General features: G+C 45.1%; 1 pseudogene; it reads right to left on the reverse strand.

Moving 5' to 3' along the window:
• Nucleotides 1–2418: 2418 nt before the first annotated feature.
• On the reverse strand, nt 2419–2810 carry LOC127684690 (60S ribosomal protein L32-like; annotated as a pseudogene).
• Nucleotides 2811–8864: the final 6054 nt, after the last annotated feature.

Raw genomic sequence — 8864 nt, forward strand, 5'->3', positions numbered from 1 at the left:
GAAACATAAATCTTACATGTTACAACAAATAGAACACAAAGTGATTACAAATTACCATGGGAACCACCCGTGCCAGCTGGCTGTTTGTGTAAAGCTCCACAGCTGAGAAGGGTGTGCCAATAGGACCCGCCTTGGGGAGGACAGAGACATCAAATAGGGTTCACCACAGCCAAGTATGCCTGCTCTAAGGGATTAGGAAATGTTGCAATGCCTTCCTTCTTCCTTCCTTCCTTCCTTCCTTCCTTCCTTAAAAACAGAAAGAGTACTGCAGAGAGACTGGAGAGATGGCTCAGTGGTTCAGAGCCCTGGCTGCTCTTCCAGAGGACCAGGGTTCAATTCCCCACACCCACATGCTGGGTTACAACCATCTATCTCAGGGAATCCAACACCTCCTTAACTGGCATCTCAGAGATCTGAACATTAGGGGCACTGTCATCCTACCTGGGTATTACCTACCTGGGTATTACCCCCATTGTGAGCCTCAAATCCCATAGCTAAACAAAACTTCTGTGGGGTCAGCTAAAGATGAAGCCTCTCCCAGCACTGACATCCCTGGGCACTCCTGGGAGTTCTGTCTGTGCTCCCTTAGCCAATCAGGACTGCCAACCTGCCAGTGATAGTGAGCCTTTATGATCATTGATCTATGACTCCCCCCAGCCCCAGGCATGCTTCTTGAAGGACAAGAAGACTTCTTCTAAAACATTCTCGCCATCTCTGGTCCCTCTTGGCTCTAAGATTTTATCCCTTTGCCAGATCTTCTATTTTAGGATATGTTTTTATTTTTAATATGTGGGTACCTGTGTGAGATACGGGTGCATATAAGTATGGTGCCTTTGGAGGCCAGAAAGAGGGTGTCAGATCTCCTGGGGTAGAGTTGCAAGCAATTGTGGGTCCCCCTGTGGGTCACGTGGTGTGAGTGCTGAGGACCGAGCTCTGGTCCTCTGCAAACGCAGTTCGTGCTCTTAGCTGCTACGCCATCTCTCCAGCTTCTGACAGATCTTCTTTAGATGAGTTCCAGAGTTCCTCCCAGATCCCTAAATCGCAGGAACAAAGGATCAAATGCTGTGTGAGTTTTTCAGATGAGTCCATCAGAATTAGAAAGTGATTCAAACACAAAAAGGTTAAAGCCCATCGCTTCAAATCTAGTTTGTGTCTGTCTCTTCACTTCGAGTTTCCTCTTCTGTGCTGGGTGATTCTCTGGTCTTCCGCCTCAGCTTGTGTTTTTCTCAGAGCAATAAATTCCCCCATTAACCTGCATTCCCCTGTACTAGACTAAGATGCCATTAAAATTAGGAGTTTTATCAGCCTTCTTCACCTCTGTGTTCTCAGAAAACTAGCACACACCAGTATGCAGTACTTAGTCAATATCTGAGGATGTAAGTTCCCGACACACAGGTGTCGGGGTCCAGCCTCGACACTGGAAGCAGGGGGTATCTGGAAGGCGCATAATAAACAGAAACAGATAGTTTCAGAGGGTTGTGCTCTCTCATTTGCTCCCTTTCTTACATGCACACACTCACTCCAAGTGTTCTTACACACACACACACACACACATTCTCTCTCACACACACACACACTCTCTCTCTCTCCTCACACTCTCCACATTTTCTCTCTTCACTCACTCTCTCACTCACTCACTCTCCACACCACACACTCTCCACTCACCTCACTCTCTCCTTTAACTTGCCCGGGTCTTTAATTGATACTCCAAAAGCAGGTAGAAAAATAGACATTGTATGATCATTGCCAAATCAAGTTCAAAAGAGCATCCACATCCCACCAAGAATCAAGAATCACAATTGCTCCCCAAAGTTTCAAGCTTCATCCTTTCCCAGGCCTGTGACTAAGATAATAATAATTGCAAACTTATCATTATTTAAACATTAACTTTTAACTTCCTATACTTTAGAGCTCAGAGCTCCGAGGTCAGCTACTTGCATTTTCTTCTTCTTCTTCTTCTTCTTCTTCTTCTTCTTCTTCTTCTTCTTCTTCTTCTTCTTCTTCTTCTTCTTCTTCTTCTTCCTCTTCCTCTTCCTCTTCCTCTTCCTCTTCCTCTTCCTCTTCCTCTTCCTCCTCCTCCTCCTCCTCCTCCTCCTCCTCCTCCTCCTCCTCCTCTTCTTCCTCTTCTTCTTCTTCTTCTTCTTCTTCTTCTTCTTCTTCTTCTTCTTCTTCTTCTTCTTCTTCGTCTTCCTCTTCTTCTTCTTCTTTTGCTGCTGCTGCAGTTTTTATGGGTTTTTTTTTGTTTGTTTGTTTCTTTTTTTATTCGATATATTTTTATTTACATTTCAAATGATTTCCCCTTTTCTAGCCCCCCACTCCCCAAAAGTCCCGCAAACCCCCTTCTCTCCCTCTGTCCTCCCACCCACCCCTTCCCATTTCCCCGTTCTGGTTTTGCCACAAAACATGCACGCAAGCCATCTATTTACTTTCTTCACTGCGGCGTAGCCTGGCATTGGGATGGGTGACTTTGATGGCCGGCTGTGCTGTTCTTTCTACGATGACTTTTCGGTTCTTAGAGGACACATTGTGAGCAATCTCAGCACAGTGAGGTTTGTTGCACATCAGCAGCACTTCCAGATCCTTGACTTTGTAGACCAGAAACTTCCAGAAGCCACTGGGCAGCGTGTGCTTGGGTTTCTGGTTGCTCGGTAACCAGTGCTGGGTATCAGGATCTGACCCTCGAATCTTCTCCGCACCCTGTTGTCAGTGCCTCTGGGTTTCTGTCAGTTTCATCTGACTGGTGCCTGATGAACTTCTTGGTCATCTTTTTGACAATCTTCCGGCTTCACCAGAGGCCAGAGGGCAGCCATGATGCTGCAAAACAGATGGCAGCCACCTCCCAGGCAGTGCCGAGAAAAGCTACTTGCATTTCCTGGTGAAGCTCACCCGGCACTTCTGCAAGCTTTCTGCTTCTGCACATTGAACACAATGACTCTCCTAAGAGTCCCAGGGTTTCGACTTAGGTTTACTAATATATAATTTTGTGCATTCTCTACTTTCTGATCCATGCATTTCCAAAGGAGACTAGGAACCGCTCTCAGATGTTGTGCAAAACTCATTTCATAACTTCAATAGTTTTTTCCTCCCTGAATTAAAGTATCCCAGGTTTGTGTTCCCTTATTCCATGATTGAGTCCCCTGTACTAATGCTTTTTCATAATTCCAACACATTCCTTTGCTTTCTGGAAATGGGCCCTGTATGACTGGAGCAGTACGTGGCTCTGTTTCATTTTCCAATATTTCTAAACACAATTTCTTCAAACTTTCTTTGCAAGCCAAACATCAATCTGGAACTACTATTGTTCAATTATTACATTGTTTTCAAGCTAAGAAAGCAAACACAGAATGCACTGGACCATTAGGACTGTGCTGTGCCCCTATGCCTCAATTTTTAATTGTTTAAGAGAACCCTTACATCAAGAAACACCTAGTTTCACAGAATTCACCAGAGCAGAAGGAGAATGGAATAGAAAAGTTAGATACAATAGAATAATTGTACACACCAAGGCCAACTGAAAAGCAGTCATGCACAAATGAAATCTATACAGCTGTTGTCTAGGGCAAAGGTTAGGAGAAATAGGAACAACCTTTTTTTTTTTTTAACAAGGAGCTGACACAGGCTTCTGAGATGTCTCTATCCCTGCCTGCTGCAGGAAATCCCTTATTTCAGATGGTGGATCCCCTGGAGGAATGTGTCTCCTACTTCTCAGGGTCCCAGATACCACAATCCTTTTTTACAAGGAAGCTGCCACGGGTTTCTGAGGCATCTCCATCCCAGCCTGCCGCGGGCAATCCCTGTCATGGTCAGCTGTCCCTAGCACAAAGGTTCACTCATTTTTGGTTCTTTTTTTTTTTTTTTTAACTTTAGCTACAAGAAACAAGACTGACACCCAATATTCAATAAACTTAAGAGCAGAAAATAAGAAGGCCACCAGTGGTGGAAGCCAGCCAGGTCACCCTGCCTCACAGTGCAGACAGTGGGCACTGCTACAATGAATAAATATGTGATGGAAAGACAAGAAAGAGAGAAAAACAGAATGGTTCATATGAAGAGATGTGGAACTGGAGACACATCAGCAATGGAGACCAGGTCCTACTGTGGCCAGAGTCTGTGTTGATGTCTGGATTGCCACAGAAGGCCACTCAGATGTCCATGGTCATGGGCCATACTGGCACCAGGGCCATATTGATGTGAGAAGTCCATGGTGCCACCTGAGCCCATGGTGATGTTGATGGTCTGGGATGCCTCTGAGGTCCTTGCCTGAGTCTGTGGGCCTTCTGCAGCCAAGGGCCGCATCTGGGGTCTGTGCTATCTCCAGAAACCATGTGGGAGCCCATGATCCATGCTCGCACTGACCATAAAGAGTGACGGAGCTCCTTTTGTAAAGATATCAATGATTGAAGACAGATGGTTGAGAAAAGGGGACACGGAAGGCTCCTGTGACAACCCCTACCCCACCCCAACCCTGAGCCTCATCCCCAAAAATAGCAGCAGCCTGAACATGAAGCTATCAAAGAGAACACTTTAAAAAGCATGATAGGGGTGCTGAAACGTAGCTCTCTGAAATCGATGGCTTCCGGCAGGGACACGGGAGGGGAAGGACTCAGCTCTATTTACCGGGCAGGTCACTGAGGGCTTGACCATGCTCAGGAGGAAATAGACAATACAAATTGGACTTGTTTTTTTCTTTCTCTTTTATTTTCTTTTTTGGGGAGATGAGGGGGGAGCCCACAAGAGTTGGGGGGCCAGCCTGGGAGGACTTGGGTATGAGTGGGATAGGGGTACATAAAGTGAAATTCCCAAAGAATCAATAAAAATATTGTTCTTTAAAAAATGGTAGAAAATATGTTGAATGAAGAAATGAATGGGAGATTGCACCCAGTGATTTGCACCTTCCTCTCCAGCTCTGTTCATCCCTGAAGACACTGAAGTCAAAAGTTAGTGACCAGAGTCATTGGAAGGAGAGAACACACACACCGACCGCATACACACACACACACACACACACACCATCACTAACACACACACACACCATCACCATCACCATCACCACTGCACATCTCACACACACACACACACACACACTTACCATCACCACCACACATCACACACACACATCATACATACACAGACGTCATGCATGTGCACCACGTGTGCACACACACACCAGCACATCACCATCACCACCACCACCACACATCACACACACACACACACACACACACACACACCATGCACTCAAGCTGGTGAAAACACTTCTGCTAAGCTGAGTGAGAAAGACAATGGGGGGTGGGGGAGGGCAAGCAGTGAAAACAGGAACAGTCAGGTTTGGTCTGAGTCCTCTCTGATAACCAAAGTCTCTTCCCACACAGAGGACTCTCCCAGGTGAGCCACTCCCTGTCCGGGGTTCCCAAGATTGAGCCATTCCTGATTTACACTTCTGACTTTTGTCCAGAAGGCTCGGCTTCTGGGGATGTGATCTTTGTAGGCTGGGAAAGGTGTGCTTCTCTTCCAAAGCAGAGCATCCACGGGTGCTCAGTCAGAGAGATGGGAGCCAGAATCTTGGACAGAGACAGACAAGAGCTGCTTCTGTGGGAGAAGACGGGCAACCCACACTGGGGGAGCTCAAATGCCTTCCCACCAAAAGCCACTCCAGACACAACGTGGGATGAAATGTACCTGGGCCTTTCCAGAAATCCCTCAAGGACTTGGGAAAGCGTTTCATTTAAGTGGGTCTTTAGTGGGGGGAGTTGGAGCCTTTCACAGTGAGCTGGTTTTTGGAAGCCTGACAAGACCTAAAACAGTATTTCTCAACCTGTGACTCACCACTCCCCTGAGGGCCAAACAATGTTTTCACAAGGGTCACCTAAGACCATTGTAAAACACAGATCTTTACAATATATATTATATTACATTGATAACTAGCAAATTTACAGTTATGAGGTAGCAACATAAATAATTGTGTGGGTGGGGGGGGGGGTCACCACAATGAGGAACTCTGTGAAAGGGTGGCAACACTGGGAAGCTTGAGAACCACTGGGCTAAAAGGCATCTCACTGGAAATCAAGAATCTGCCATTTAAAGCAGAATGGTATCCTCGGGAAAAGACCTGGAGCCAGGCAGGGACTCTCGGAAGCATTCACCAGAGAGTAAGTCGTGTTTGATGCTTTTATAAGAATGAATGATTGGCCTCAGCAAAGTGCACAAAGTAAAGTGTAACATTTGATGAGCTTTGACAAGTGAATGTACCCTTAAGTTTATTTTCCCATCAAGATACATTGGATTTCCATTGTCCTTATGTCATTTCCTGCTGTGTCCCTTTATCCTCAGTCCTGTGATCCCAGCCCTGAGATCAGCCTGCTTTCTCCCACTTCACACCCATTTTTGTCTGAAATTTCAGATCCATGGAATCACATTTTATATAAAGTTTTATCCATAGTTCTTTTACTCAACATGCTTTTTGGGCCTAATTTGTGGTGTCTGGGTTGAAAGACTGCTACTTTTAATACTACATAATATCCCACTGTGTGTATATACGATTCTCCATTAGTGGATGCATGGATTGTTCCTGCTTTAGATATTCTGAGTTCAGATTTAATAAAAGTCTGTGTATGTCCTAAAACATTCACACCTGGGATGAACTGCTGGCCATAGAGTAGGCACATATTTACTTTTATTATAAACTACCAAATGGTTTCCAAAGCAACTGTCCTACTCTGCAGTATATGCACAGAATGGTGAGTCATTCGCTGTGTGCAAGCATTCCGGGGACTAGACATGGTGGCACATACTGGTAAAGCACTAGAGAGGCTGACGCAGGAGGATCACAGCCCACTTTCAGGGCTCAGTCAATGCCTCAGTGTGCTTGCCACACACGTGTGAGGCCCTGGATTTGATCCCCATAACTGCATACAAAGGAAAGGTTTTTCCACAGTCACATGGATACTTCACAGTGTCACATCTTAAACTCTCCAGTGGACATGAAGTGATATCTACTTGTGGATTAAATTTGTGTTTTCTGATGATTAGGGATGTTATCTTCTCCTGTAGTGGTCTTTCCTGTACGGTCCTTGGTCAGTTTTGAGCTGTGTGTCTGTCTGTGTTTTCCCTTCATATGATTGACTTGTAGCTGTTCTTTATTTATTGTTAAAATACAAACATCTTCTGTGTTTTATGTTTATTCATTAGCCCATAGTTCCTATGGTAGATGGGTTCAGAAATGAAGAGATGTAACCTTTTTTTCCTTATTTTTCTGTTTTGGTTTGTTTTTCTTTTTTTGGTTTTAGGGTTTCAAGACAGGATTTCTCTGTGTAGCCTTGACTGTCCTGGAATTCATTCTATAGATAATGTTGGCCTTGAACTCAGAGAGCTGCCTGCTTCTGCCTCCCAAGTGCTGGGAATAAAGTTGTGCACCAACACTGCCTGGCTAAGATCTCTTTCTTTCTTTCTTTCTTTCTTTCTTTCTTTCTTTCTTTCTTTCTTTCTTTCTTTCTTTCTTTCTTTCTTTCTTTCTTTCTCTTTCTTCCTTTCTTCCTTCCTTCCTTCCTTTCTTTTTTCCTTTCTTTATTTTTTCCTTTCTTTCTTTTTTAAATTTTTCTTATTTATTTTGTGTACATGAGTACCACTGTAGCTGTCTTCAGACACTCCAGAAGAGGGCATTGGATCTTGTTATGGATGGTTGTGAGCCACCATGTGGTTGCTGGGAATTGAACTCAGGACCTCTGGAAGAGTAGTTAGTAACCTTAACGGCTGAGCCATCTCTCCAGCCCAAGATGTAAGTTTCTTAATGCTTATGACAAAACCGTTTTCCAAGAAAAATACAGTAATAAGCACACTCTCATCTGTATGTCTGAAAGAGACTTACTATCATTCTCAGTGACTAACTGGTTTGTCTGTGTGCATTAATAGCAGGAAGGGCAGAGAACAAACAGACTCCAGGCCTCATACCTGAGGGTTGAGAACACTCCCCAAGTAGATACTCCCTAGAACACATTAGTAAATATATACGACAGACTTAGGCATCTCTCCAGTAGTGGCAGGAACTCTAATCTTGATTTACATTGGCCTTAAGTCTAGGTCCTACACACTTGCCAGTTGTGTCCCCAACCAAGTCCCTTCCTCTTTTCCCACCTCCCTTTAATACATCCGCAGATCAGAGACACCCTGGCCTGTTCTCACTGCTTTGAAACTGTAAGTCCCTGTGTAAGTGTTGACTTCTCTCTGTTCCGTTGGTGACCTTGGTTCCTGGGATATATTAAACACCCGAGGAGGCCAATAAGACCAAAACCAGGTGGAAACCAGAGAAGCTGAAGACTCACCCCTGTACCCAGAGCTAGTGTCAACGAAGGCTGCTCTGCTCTAAGAGGAAGCATCTCAGGAGCCCAAGCTTACCTCTTCTACCCCCTTCCTTCCTTGGTTTGCAGAGATTGGCGCACTTCCACACCACTTGGGATGCCCCTCAGGTGAGTCAGTGTTTCAGTGCTGTGACTAGAGTGTTGTAGGGGCCTCAAACTTCTCCTGGCACTGGTCCCTTAGCCCCAGTATCACCTAGCTCAAAATTCTCAAGCTGCCTCTTGTAATGGTACATTCACTATCCCTGGTCTACTCGCAAAAAATCTTATATCCCACTTTCAACCCCATTGTGGACCCCAACTAACAAACAACCTAGAAAGCACCTGACTTACACTCCCTGAAATTATCAAAGTTGGGCCGGAGAGATAGCTCTGTGGATGAAGGCACTTGCCATCAAGACCTGATGACCTAATGGGGCATAGTGGTGCACGCCTTTAATCCCCACACTATGGAGGTAGAGGCAGGTGGATTTCTGAGTTTGAGGCCAGCCTGGTCTACAGAGTGAGTTCCAG

This window comes from Apodemus sylvaticus, chromosome 5 (assembly GCF_947179515.1).
Source record: "Apodemus sylvaticus chromosome 5, mApoSyl1.1, whole genome shotgun sequence".
Lineage (NCBI taxonomy): Eukaryota > Metazoa > Chordata > Mammalia > Rodentia > Muridae > Apodemus > Apodemus sylvaticus.